This window comes from Nymphalis io, chromosome 20, assembly GCF_905147045.1.
Source record: "Nymphalis io chromosome 20, ilAglIoxx1.1, whole genome shotgun sequence".
NCBI lineage: Eukaryota > Metazoa > Arthropoda > Insecta > Lepidoptera > Nymphalidae > Nymphalis > Nymphalis io.
In genome coordinates this window covers 2,820,649-2,834,744 of record NC_065907.1, presented here as the reverse complement: position 1 = coordinate 2,834,744, position 14,096 = coordinate 2,820,649, and the positions used below count along the sequence as shown (strand labels likewise).

At 32.5% G+C, this 14,096-nt stretch overlaps 1 protein-coding gene across 2 annotated transcripts in view; it reads right to left on the bottom strand.

Moving 5' to 3' along the window:
• The window catches only part of LOC126776464 (dystrophin, isoforms A/C/F/G/H), a 568,446-nt gene that overhangs the window by 188,414 nt on the left and 365,936 nt on the right, over positions 1-14,096 (bottom strand). The gene's annotated exons all lie outside the window — the stretch shown is intronic.

Sequence of the window (14,096 nt, the reverse complement as noted above, 5' to 3'; positions counted from 1 at the left end):
GGGCTTTACTTTTACGTCTATATGGATAGAATGTCAAAGGGAAAACTATCAAACAGCGATGGTTAACAGCTCATTTTGTATACCTGGAAAATAATCTTTGCTCTGTAGTAGAAATTAATTCAATAAACAAAGTGTAATACGAAATAAATTAAATGGAGATATGGTAGTATTTGTGGCATCAAGTTAAAGGAGTAAATTCTAGATAAGTGAGAGCGTGTGTACGTCCCACTACTAAGCTAAGGCCGCCTCTCACTTCGAGGAGAAGTTTCGCAGCTTACTCCACCACGATGCTCCCACATTGGGCGCACATTTCGCAGATTTTCAGTGAAATTAGACAAGACACAAAACGTTTTTCTCAACCGATTAGTACGAGATGTGTTATAAATAGAAATTAAGCAAATAAAAATTCAGCGGTGCTTGCATGGGTTTAAAAATTTAAGTAACTTGCGCTTTTAAGTATAAGTCATGTTCTTATAAATAGTTATCTGTGCTTCACTTTCCACGGCCAGATATATACATACATCTACGTACATTTTGTAGGTAGATTTTATTGTTTCGCATAAAAAAAACGACTATAACAGTTTTAAGGGCTGTAACATATGGTTTTACTTTAAAAAAAGTCTCCTGTTGAGAAAGTTAAGAGTACATTACTAAACTACTCTAGAACAAAGTATTATATACTTTTTTATATATATTTTGCAGAGTTCTTATATATTTGTGAAGGACTTTTTTTGTATTAAAAAAATCAAAATCATATTGACGCAAAACAGTATCAGAATATATTCTGTACAAAAACAAAACGATTTTATTAAAAGAAAAATATGTATATATACATATACATATATCATGTACGTTTGGATCACGGAAATACTTTTAAAGGATAAGAATCTGTCCTTAAAAATTTAAGATGTTATTACAAAGTGCTCTATACTTTGATGTTATTATAGTCCTTACGACAATATCATAAGGGTGATTTTTGTGTGTACAGATTTAAGCCTTGACATCAAAGGTTGAGGACACTTCTCTAATGACAACGATAGGTCGTTGATTGTTTGACCTCGACTCAAGATATACTTTGCTTAAAAAATACTGTATATATATAATGAAAGCCTCGAACGACACAGTGAGGGGCCAATTGGGGGTCCGTTCGAAAGTCAAATAAAAAAATCATATTCAAAATATACTTAATTCGGGTAGACTATGTACTATTGAATTGATTTTTTTTCTACTTAATGGCAGAAATTCGGCAGGTTCTTATCACATATTTTACCGCCAAGCAGCAGTACTTATAATGCTTGTGTTCCTGTTTGAAGGGTGAGTGAGCCAAGATTGGTGGCGCATTGGCGATGAATGGGACGGGGTTAATATTTCTAACAGCTCCAACGGGTGGGAGTTACCACTTACCATAAGGTGGCCCATTTTCTGACCGCCGACCTATTTTATGAAAAAAATAATATATTTCGTCATTTACAACAAAAATTAAGTTTAAGAATCACAATCAGTTGACGATGAAAATTTTACCAAGATGGACCGGTAAGAAACTCAATAGGTATTCTATTTTAGTATTATTTAAATTATAAAGATATTATGTTAATTAAATACAATTAAATTATTGTATATCCAGCATGAAGCAAAACTTATATTAATTCAAAACATCTTTTTATCTTCTATGTAATCTTTTATTGAATAAAACGCCTTATTTATTCATTTTTCGTATTTTTTAACGTGATATTTAAATTTCTTAATTAGCAAAGTTAAAAGTAGTCGCATCTTATTTTGTGTGTTCCTTATATAAGAAATAATATAAAAAATAATTCCTTTCACTAAAATACATTTGTTATACAGCGAAATAGAAATAATGAGTATATTTGTGTTCCGGTTAGAATAATAAATGAGCCAGTGAAACTTAAGGCACACAAAATCTTAGACGATGATGTCTGTATTAAAAAAAAAAGGAAGTAGAGAACGGCAACATAAGAGGGTGACAATAGGCCGTTTGGCTCAACGGCATACGAGTTGGTCTCGTATCCAAGGTCAATCAATAGATGTTTTTTTTATTACATTTATATAGCAGCCGGTATTTGAAAATTTATTTATTTATTTATTCAGGATCACCAGCACGACATAGGTACAATAATAATTTATCACTGGTAACACAGACAATGTTTTGAATGTCCCGAAAAATCATAGGTCATGTCTTTTGATATTGGATTGAAATCCCATCGGAATATGAGTGTGGTTAGAGAGCATGCAAATGACTCTTCGAACAAGTAACTAATGTTTGGAAAAAGTCAGCTGCAACCGAAATTCGGTCAGAAGGATTATGTTGTTAAAAAAGTCATGGAGCAAAACCGAGCGCTTTTACGGCGAACTCTGGTAAATCTAAATCAGATAGACCGAGAGGTTTTTTTATGGGAAACATGACGTAAATTTCCAAAATATCTATCGAATAATTTGTCTCGTTGTATGAGTAGAAGTTTTATGTATGTTACAGTATGAATTTAGAAATTGGAAATAATTTAACGTAACTTTCATTTGTAGCATTTAAAATAATATTTGGTTTGTTTAAAATAATAGCTTGATAAATAAATAATATTCTATGCCAGTATTTGGTGATTCTCACGTAGAACAGGTAAATTTAATCGTATGTAAAGTAATTAATGAAAAATACACTGTAATGTTACAAGTGTTAATAAAATAACTTATTTTTTTTTTAATATTGATACAAAAGTGGTTAAGCCAGCTTATGTGCCTACTTCAATCATCATATTATCATCAGCCAACATTTATCCACTGCTGGTCATAGGACTCCTCACAGGCGCGCCAATTCTCCCGGTCCTGTGCTCGGGTGATCGGGAAAATGGCGGGTGCTCAATGGATGCAATTAGCATCCATTGAGCACCCGCCATTTTTCTAAAATCGTCTGACCATCGGGCGAGTGGTCTGCCCATTGGCCTTGTCGCTTATATTCTTACGCATGAATATTCTTCTTTTCCTCTTCTTTTCTTTTTCTTGTCTCTTTTTTCCTACTTCAATATATATATTTATTACGATGTCTAAATACGATGACAATTTAAGCAATTGACAATGTAAAATATTGTTTTTTTATTATTATGAATGTGAGTAATTTGTTTTTTGTATTTTTTTCTTTCTGTTTTGTTTACATGTACAAATACGTTTAGTAATACTTCAATGTTTTACGTTTGTTAAATTTTCGACATATTCTATTTATTCTTTTCCTTTTTGAATAAATGTCAAGATTAATATATTAGAAGAAGTTACTAAAAGAAAATTAAAATAAATTTTAATGAAAACGTTTAAATGATTAGGGCGTGGTACAAGTACTCTAATTGGGCAGGGGCAGATATATATACATATATTTATATCGTAGTAATATTTATTGTGCACATACAATCGAGTAAATAAACTCAAAATTAATCATCAAATCTAATATTGTACAAGAGACTTAATAAATCAAATTAAAAACACTTTCGAACATATCAATTTAAAGTACTTAGATTAAAACATTGCAAGGGAATCAATTAAAATTCTTTAACGCGAACAATTCAATTCCTTTGCTTTTAACAGTACTTATATCCACTCACAGAAGCTACTAGTTTCACACGACACTCTTATTTATAAAGATCTCATTCTATTGAGAGATTTTTATGTCGCTTATAATATTAGTAAAATGTTTGTCGTTTGAAAGAATTAACGTTCAATTTCACAGAGAAAGAGATAGAGAGAGAATTCCTATGAGTTGAATGGGTATGATATATATCACAATTAGTATGATTAATACTTCGTATTAATAGTGGTTATTAGTATTTGTTTATTTAAATATGGGATAGGGGATAAATAGGAAGTCATATATTTATGTTTTTTAAAGGGGGAGGAGGCTTATAGCGAGTTCTTCGCGCTAGAATATTAATTACAAACCCAGTACAGTAACAGTAACAGCCTGTTAATGTCCCAATGCTGGGCTAAGGCCTCCTCTCCCTTTTGAGGAGAAGGTTTGGAGCTTATTCCACCACGCTGCTCCAATGCGGGTTGGTAGAATACACATGTGACAGAATTTCAATGAAAATAGACACATGCAGGTTTCCTCACGATGTTTTCCTTCACCGATAAGCACGAGATGAATTATAAACACAAATTAAGCACATGAAAATTCAGTGATGCTTGCCCGGGTTTGAACCCGCGATCATCGGTTAATTACAAACCCGTGTTACGTTAAATGTTTTTTTTTTTAATTAAGATTGAAATGTGCATGTAAGACCTATTAATTATAAATTAATTATTAAAATCTTATATACGCTTGGGTTAGCTGTAGTCACCATCACGTTATACATCAAATATATACACTACTTTCAATAAACTATGAATGAGAATCAATTAATTTTAAGTATTTTTCTAATATTGCTAATAATATTATCTGTAATTATTTTTCGTCTACAATCGTCATCCCTTCCACAAAGTCTTGTAGACGAGTCTTTAATAAATGCGTCTCCGTAATGATATGCAAAGCCCAGACATGTACAATTTCGGTGTGACTGGTTCAACTCAGATATCTACGGGTTCAACCATAAAGTGAAAACATACGCAAAATTTAGTGGGGACGTTGGAAATTTACAGCCAAGATTCTAGTCAGAACCGTGCCGTTGAGATTCTTGACATATCAATGTTTAGTAGCGGACAGACGGCTATCGATGATAATGATGTATTTTAATGTTTGTTTATTTATATATTAACTTAATATTAAGTATTCATTCTTTGAAAGAAAACACTTAGAAAAATTACTCTTTATATATTCAATGCTTACATTATTTATTTCTTCGTTGCTTTGTTTGTTCGACAACCTTCTCATCAAAGTTTATTTAAAAGAATATTCTCGAATAGTTTTTAATTCATTGTATCAAATCCTAAATCACGCTAAATTATGTAATATACATATGTACGAGTATTTCATCATCAACAACTTATATGTATTGTTATTTTATTCTATTTACTTGTCTACACCCTACTCTTAATTTTAGCCGTATAATAAAGCAATATTAGCACTTCTATAATTAGTATGAATAAAGAAATATGAATTAATTATAATGATAACTATTTAAAGTGTATATTACATAACTGGTTAAATCCAACCGGCTTTATGTAATTCGACTGTTAATTGAATTAAAACAATGTTAATAATTATTAAATGATTTCATAATAAAGTAGCGATTAGTTGTAGCTTGTTATAGCATATGTTTCTATGAAACAGTGCAACAGCTACCTTATCTTGAAATTACGCGTAGGAAGTCCCTGATAGATTGATGGCCACTTGACGCGTCGATATGTTTGTATGTTTGACCGAATTCTGTTCTGACTTTTACTTTTTCATTGTTTATTTATTTCATGTGAATAGGTCTTTACTAGTGGGCTTTGCGTGGGATCCTTATTTACAACGAAACCAGTGTAATATGAGCTTCACAAAAATACAGATTAATACTCGAATCTGATGATTAATAATGGTCTACTAGATGTCTACTAGATAAGTTTTAGTCGTTAGAGTTTTATCATTATTAATATTTTATTCTTCCCGTCCTCTAAAACCTTCATTTAATAATAAGTATGGCAATCCAAGGGGTTTAACATTCTCAAATCGCTAGAGAGCGCCTTAAGACTGTTCCGGCGTTTAAGGCCTGATACATTGCGAGAAATACTATTAATATAATCAACATTATAAAAGTAAATAAACCAATGTAAAAGTAAATATATCTATGTAGGTAGACGCGCAGATGAGCCACCTGATGTTACCTGATCACACGCCAATGTTTGTATATTGGCACCGTTAGGAGTATTATCCATTCTTTACATCACCAATGCGCCACCAACCTTGGGAACCAAGGTATCCATTATGTCCCTAATGTATCACAACAATACTAATTGGTAAAGTAAGTATGGAGTATGTGATGAGTGGACATACCACCAAGTGCTACTCCTTAAAGATAATATTGTAGCTTGTGCCACTGCATGGTATGTGTGGTCTTACATTATAAATTTCCCACCAAACACTAAATATCATAATTGTGACTTCTGACTGAAAATGTAAAATCATTCAATCATATTTGAACACTGCATTATTTTTATCTAAATATTATTTGGACATATGTAAAATTGTATAATTTCTTTTGTTCATTTAAACACCAGCACCGAAATATTGTTTGAGGTTTTAAGTCAAGATAAATTTTAAGGCCATCCAAATATTCCGTCCGGTATTTTACATTTATAATGAGTCAAGACAGGTGATTAAAAATAAATATAGCCATAAAAGACACATGCTTTAAAAGTATACCAAACAAAAGTGGTATTTAAATAAGAATTTAACGGTATAAAAGCACGCTTCGAACTCCCACGCTATTGGTTTACGAATGAAGATTTTAACACTAATACGCGTTTACGATTACGTCTCACATTAAACTCGATGAGATTTCACTTAAAAGTACCATCGGTGAGGAAATTAAAATGCCCGATGAACCGGCGTAAATACAACGGTTTTTTAGGTCTAATTTAGTAATTATTTACATTTATTAATATTATGAAGAAATAGCCGGGAAGCCATTGTTTAATTTCCAAGGCGGCCTTTTAGGAACTCACTAATTTTATATAATAGCTTTCAGCACAAACGTTTCTTTACCATTTTTTTTTTAATTTTGCAATACATGCACTTTAAGATATTACAAAATGAAAGCGTATATAATGCCGATAAAAGAGTTTATGACTATAAAGTCGGTTTAATTTTTATTTTATAACAAACAGCATAAAATAAAAAGAGACAAATTAAAAGAGGACTGTTCGAAAAGTCTGGAAGATGGAAAGAGAAGGAAGAAAAGTACCTAATATATACATGAACAAGAAGATCTAATAGGAAACACAAATAGTAGAAGATAAGCGATCTCGACGCATCTCTCATTGATGATTTCGTAAGCGAAAGTAATATTTCCATATAAATTATTCTGTAGGCGTTAAGTGGTTGAATAATATTATCATGTAGATTGTCTATTTTGTGATCGATGTCATATCAAAACTGGTATAATAAAATCGATAAAGCTTAATTGAAAATTTGAATTAACAAATTAATTTAAGTGAATAACAAATATTATATCCTGGATAACAAATATAAAAACAAATAATAATATCCTGGGATTCACGCAAGGCCATCTGATCCCAAAATTAAGCAGAGCTTGTACTTTGGAAACCAGACAACTGATATACTATATATACTACTTTTCTTTTGTAAATATATACTTATATAGATAATTACACCCAGACTCAGGACAAACAGACATGTTAATGCACACAAATGTCTGTCCTGGGTCGGAATCGAACCCAGAACCTTCGGCGTGAAAGGCAAGTATCTACCAACCGCGCTAACCGGCCCGTCAAGAGGTATGAGAAAGAAACCTGTAAATGGCTGTAAACATATGTACTCATACATTATAAAAGATTAATACAAATTTAGTAATATTAAATCATTTAAAAAAAAAATTAATAGCCTTTAGGAGACGTCCACTTACCCACTACGTGCTGCTAAATTTCATATGCTTAAGTTGTGTTTACTTCGTGCTCGGAGGTAAAACGAGACGATATTTTCATAGTGACGAAAACTAAATGTGATTGATGAAAATCTTGAACATGTGTAATATTGGAGCAGCTTGGTGGAATAACCTCTAAGCCTTATACTCAAATGGAGACGAGGCCTTAATAGTGACAGTCATTAACTGGCTACTACTTTACACATTACTTTTACAATGAATATTAACAACCTAATTTATAAACGTTAGCGGCTGTTTAGTTAAAAACTGATTTCTCCCTTTCTGTCATTACTGATTTGACATTTGAAAGAAGAAGACACAACTTTGTTTGATCGCCTGCTGAACGATATTTTTAAGTGAGGCTTTCACTTTATACTTTTACGATTTAAGAATTTATTTCTCGAAAAAAAAAAACAATACAAAACTTAAAATATTTGAGAAAACAAGATTAACGCTTAAATATTATACGTACAAAACACGGCACACAAAAATAAAGAACAACAAATTAAACCTTTCACATAAAATAATGTGGGTATGACAAAACCAAGATGCAATATTACGTGTCATTTGTTATAGTAATTAAATAGCAATTTATCAAGATAGCAATATAGTCTTTTATTTTGTATGCGCCATCCTATTTGCCGTATTTTGGTTATTTACGTCATTATTATTGTTTACACAGTACAAAGAACTTACTTAAATGAATATAAGCAATATAAGCAAGTGCTTTGCATTGTTCATACAATTACAATATTTACGATCACTTTCTAATTATTGTTCCAGCCTATATATACACAATAGCGAATATCTGGAGAGCGCGATTCAGAAATGTGACTTATTGAATCAACGCCATCTATCGCAAACGAGTTGTAGCACACTCTATTATACAAGTATCATCAACAATATTATTCATTTCAATAAAATATAATACGCTTTAATAAATTTCATGCATTTTTCGATCGCGCGGAATTTACATAAGGTATAATTTTCTCGTTAACCTGAATCCTTCGGAAGTCTTAATAAAAAGTAGCTACACAAGCTAGCTAGCTATTTATGTTTTATTTTCTTCAAGGTTGAATATAACCTCCAAACTCATGTTAACTTTACTTCTAATTAAATGACCAATCAAAAGTTCCCGTGAAAGCTTACTTTAACAAAGCTCCTTTTGATTAATTATCTCGTATTTTCTGTTATTTAATTCTATTATATTTATTGTACAATTGATAACCAATATTTATAATGATAATTATTAACATATTATATTAGCGTACAAATTGAATACATTAAGAAAGTAACTCTGTCCGTTTCTTACGCTTTAACGGCTAAACCACTAAGCCGATTTTGGTGAAATTTTGCATAAAGCAAGTTTGAACTCCAAGAAAGGATTTTTTATAACCTATCATTTAAAATGCGGGCGGAAATATCGCTCAATATATAGATATATCAAAATATATAAATTGTATTAAGAGCCTGTGAATGTCCCACTGCTGAGCTAAGGCCTCCTCTCCCTTTTTGGGGAGAAGGTATGGAGCTTATTCCACCACGCTGCTCCAATGCGGGTTGGTGGAATACACATGTGGTAGAATTTCAGTGAAATTAGACACAGGCAGGTTTCCTCACGATGTTTTCTTTCACGGTATAGCACGAGATGAATTATAATCACAAATTAAGCACATGAAAATTCAGTGATGCTTGGCCGAGTTTGAACCCACGATCATCGATTAAGATTCACGCATTCTTACCAGTGGGTCATCTCGGCTGCATAGAATAAAACATGGAAAAAGTTCAATTGTTATATTATATTTCCTGCAAATAATTAAATTCTATAAGAAGTAACGATGCCGAAAAACTTGTGTTGAACACTAATGAAGTTAATACTCTTTTGATAGGTGCGAGGGAGATGGGAAATGTCATTATAATTGAGTGCAACAAGGACATAAATCGAAAAAAAAAAATTTAACGTGATTTTATTTGAGAACTTCGGCAAGGTGTAATGCATATTTATTGTTTTTACACACAAAAAGGATGAAAATCATGTTTAAAATTGACCCTCGATATTTGAATACATTTAATTTATTACGAAATATGCCTTTATTCTATAATTATTTATATTAATTTTAAGTGAACAACTTACGTACATATAAATTAATATATTTAATCATAGGTTTTGATGAAATGTTAATATCTTTTTTTTTTATAGAATAGGAAGGTGGACGAGCATATGGGCCACCTGATGGTAAGTGGTCACCAAACGCCCTTAGACATTGGCATTGTAAGAAATGTCAACCATCGGTTATAGCCAATGCGCCACCAACCTTGGGAACTAAGATTTTATGTCCCTTGTGCCTGTAATTACACTGGCTCACTCACACTTCAAACCGGAACACAACAATATCAAGTATTGCTGTTTTGCGGTAGAATATCTGATGAGTGGGTGGTACCTACCCAGACGAGCTTGCACAAAGCCCTACCACCAGTAAAATCAGTATCTTTGCTTATTGCTTAAAACTCAGTCGAAGGCTAATGAAAACATGCATTGCGTAGCTATAAAGCTACAATACAAAAAGAGCGGAATCCAGGCCACTATACTAGTGCGCGAATCGATACACTTTCAGCGTCAAGTGTCGAATCGTCTACATATGATGCCAGAGCCTGTTGTAGAGTGACCTTAAATTTAGGTACAATTGGGATATTTTGAAAAATTTAATAAACTAATTAATTATTATAAATGACATAAATACTTTTTATTATCATTCTCTTACACGATACAAATATTTAAGCCATAGCTTTTAACCAGTTAATATGGTAATATCTGAATATTTGGTCTCTGCAAAACGTAACCCTGCAATAGGTAATTTCTTGTAGTTTCAGTTTTTTATAGTATAGGAGATCACCTACCATCAGATGGCTTGTTGCCTGTGCCTAACGTAAACAAATATAACATATTAGATGTGTCTGGAACACTGACATGGCTATTTCACTGTAAGCACATGCGTAGAACGTACATAAGCATATTTTATATTACACATTAATAAAAAAATAAAAATCAAAAAATTGAAATCATTTTCAAGCATATATCAGTTAAAACAAATGAAGCCCACGTAATTAATAATACGATTAATACGCACCACGTGCAATGTGATCAAGCAAACCATGGTCGCCCTATTTCTTTTCATCACCCACACAAGTCAGTAGCCACGTCGAGGGTTCTCAACGAATATTGTATTCTACGAGCCACTAATAAAGCAATAGATGCTTTGTATTTCACGGACGCAGGTGCTGTAACTAATAGCTTTACACTCAGAATATGAACGATGAGTTTAAAGCATTTAGGTCTCTTTGTGAATGTCTTTGTTATTAATAAACCACCGTGAAGTTCAATTTTAATAACTAAAACTAATATCGAAACTCTCATTGATCAATGTAAGTGACAGGTTCGAGCGGCAAGCAGCAGTTATATGTTTTCGTTTATGTTCAGGTTTTAAGGGTGGGTAAGTCAGCTACAGGCACAAGGGATATTATTTCTTAATTACCAAGGTTAGTGGCGAATTTGTGATGTCAGGAGTTTACTGGTGGTAGAGCTTTGTGCAAGCTCGTCTGGGTAGGTACCAACCACTCATCAGATATTCTACCGCAAAACAGCAGTACTTGGCTTTGTAGTGTTCCGGTTTGAAGGGTGAGTGAGCCAGTGTAATTACAGGCACAAGGGACATAACATCTTAGTTCCCAAGGTTGGTGGCGCATTGGTGATGTACGCAATGGTTAACATTTCTTACAATGCCATATGTTCATGGTGGCTCATATTCCGCCTCCCTCTTATATATATAAAAAAAGGCCGATCAAAAATTTAAACGTTTCACGTATTTACAACGGCTCTCTGAAATCTGAAGATTTAAGTGACTTAATATAATAAATAATTATTTCTATTGACTAAAGTATTTCCAGTGAGCAAATTACGTTAGTCAAAAGAAACAATTATTTATTAAGTAACTTAAATCTCATAAAGAGTTTGTTGATTTCTAAAATGTCTATAGAAATGTTTACGACAGCTCTAAATCTGACATTAAATATTAAGATAAACTATATTATGTTTAAAAATAGTCAAACAATGAATGATTGACTTCGCAATTTTATATTAACACGTTGTGACATGTCTGAACCTGTGTATTCTTATTAAAAAAATACATATATATATATAAAATATAATATAAGTCGAGATGGCCCAGTGGTAAGAACGCGTGAATCTTAACCGATGAACGTGGGTTCAAACCCGGGCAAGCACCTCTGAATTTTCATGTGCTTAATTTATGTTTATAATTCATCTCGTGCTTTTCGGTGAAGGAAAACATCGTGAGGAAACCTGCATGTGTCTAATTTCATCGAAATTCTGCCACATGTGTATTCCACCAACCCGCATTGGAGCAGCGTGGTGGAATAAGCTCCAAACCTTCTCCTCAAATAGGGAGAGGAGGCCTTAGCCCAGCAGTGGGACATTTACAGGCTGTTACTTACTTTACTTACTTATATATAAAATACATTGATAAAAATTATTGTATAACTTAAAGTTGTAAAATAGACATTGGGCGTTCGTGAATCAATAAATTTAATTTATCCTTTTTTGTACACCACAAGCATATAATACACAAAATATTTACGACTAAAAGAAACAACCGATATCAGTAGATCAGTAGATATACCTTGTATAATTGTTTCATATCATTACATATTACATAGTATCATAGGCTACAAATGTCATTTTACCCGTATTCATTCCGAACGAATAGTAGGGTAAATGGATCACCTGATGGTAAGCGATCACCGCCCATAGAAATTGGCGATGTATGAAGTATTAACAATCATACATCGTCAATGAGCCACCAACTATAGGAACTAAAATATGTCCATTGATGTAGTACAAGCCGAGATGACCCAGTGGTAAGAACGCGTGGATCTTAAACAATGATCGTGGTTTCAAATTCGGGCAAGCACCTGTGAATTTTGATGTGCTTAATTTGTGATTATAATTCATCTCGTGCTTGACGGTGAAAGAATAAATCGTGAGGAAACCTGCAGTGCCCAATCACCCCTCAAACCAGAACACAACAATACTAATGGATGTTTCATAGGGAATTGAAACAAAACACTTCCAACATCAGGTCAATGATATTACATAACATTTTCGCAATAAATGGATGAGAATGTCTCAGGGTAAAGACAATATTTACGGGAAAAAATATACACCCAGATTTCTTGGTGTCACTTTCCGGAGCCATTATTTGTTGAGTGTCACTCCAAGGCAGTGATCCAGTGACAGATATATATAGATATACAAATACATAATAACAAATATAAGGAAAATGAAATAGTTTTTATTGAAGTATATAAAAAATAGTATATAAACAGAAATAAATAACGATGACGATGTCATCCTGAGCGATTTACACAATGACCAATTTCAAGGGAGGTTAGCCAACTGTGCAGGATATATTATAGTGCACAAGTGTGTACGGAAACACATTGATCGATTCCCTTACTCTCATAATCCGATGGAACGGCAAACCAACACGACCGAAAAGAGTTCAAGCGCAATACTAAGTGCTTTACGTGCTTTTCGAGGCACGGGAGGTTTTACATTTCAATAATCCAGACTCCAAACTGCTACTGAAAATCTTCGACAGAAAAAGCACTCCTGGATCTGGGACCTTATATCTAGACACTAGACCAACGAGGCAGTCCCATAACATCTGTTAATATAATATTTAATAAATAAATAACATATGTGTATACTTAAGAATGAATATAAAGAACGTTTAACTAATTTTCAACAATATGTAATCTATATTTGTCACTGCCGATTCGCTCACGCTCGAAGAAAAAAGATTCAGCGGACGCGAAATCAATGAGATAAGTAGATTGATTACATTATACCAAAAAGATCAAACTTTGAAGGCTTACAGGAAAAAATTTTTAAAGGCAAAAACAATTTAACACTACCGATACTTATTAAATAATAATTATAAAAATTTATATTTAAAATTTTATGAATATTAGCTACCAGTCGAGAAATTGTTTTATTGATTCATTAGAAGTATTTACACCAACTTTAACATAAATACTTTCTTATAACTTAGAACTCTTATTCCATATTAACTTGAACACCTCAAGCAACAATTGGATTTTAGAGGTACATATATATTAATAGAAATATTAGCTTTTAATGTTTTCACTCTCGTTTAACATAACAACAAATAACACTATCGGAAATTAATCAAGAGAGTGGATCGTACATTACGAACCTCGTACGGATTCGATTTGAAAATCGTATTAATGTTTCTACGTACATATGTATGTATGTACAAATATAGAAGCAAGCTTTGAAAGAAGAATATTTTGAATGTTTTCTGTTTCATTTTTGCATCTTTTTTTTAAATAAGGAGTCAGACTGAATAATGGGCCATGTTATGGTAAATTGTTGCAACTGCTCAACAACGTTGGTACTGTAAGAAATATCAAACA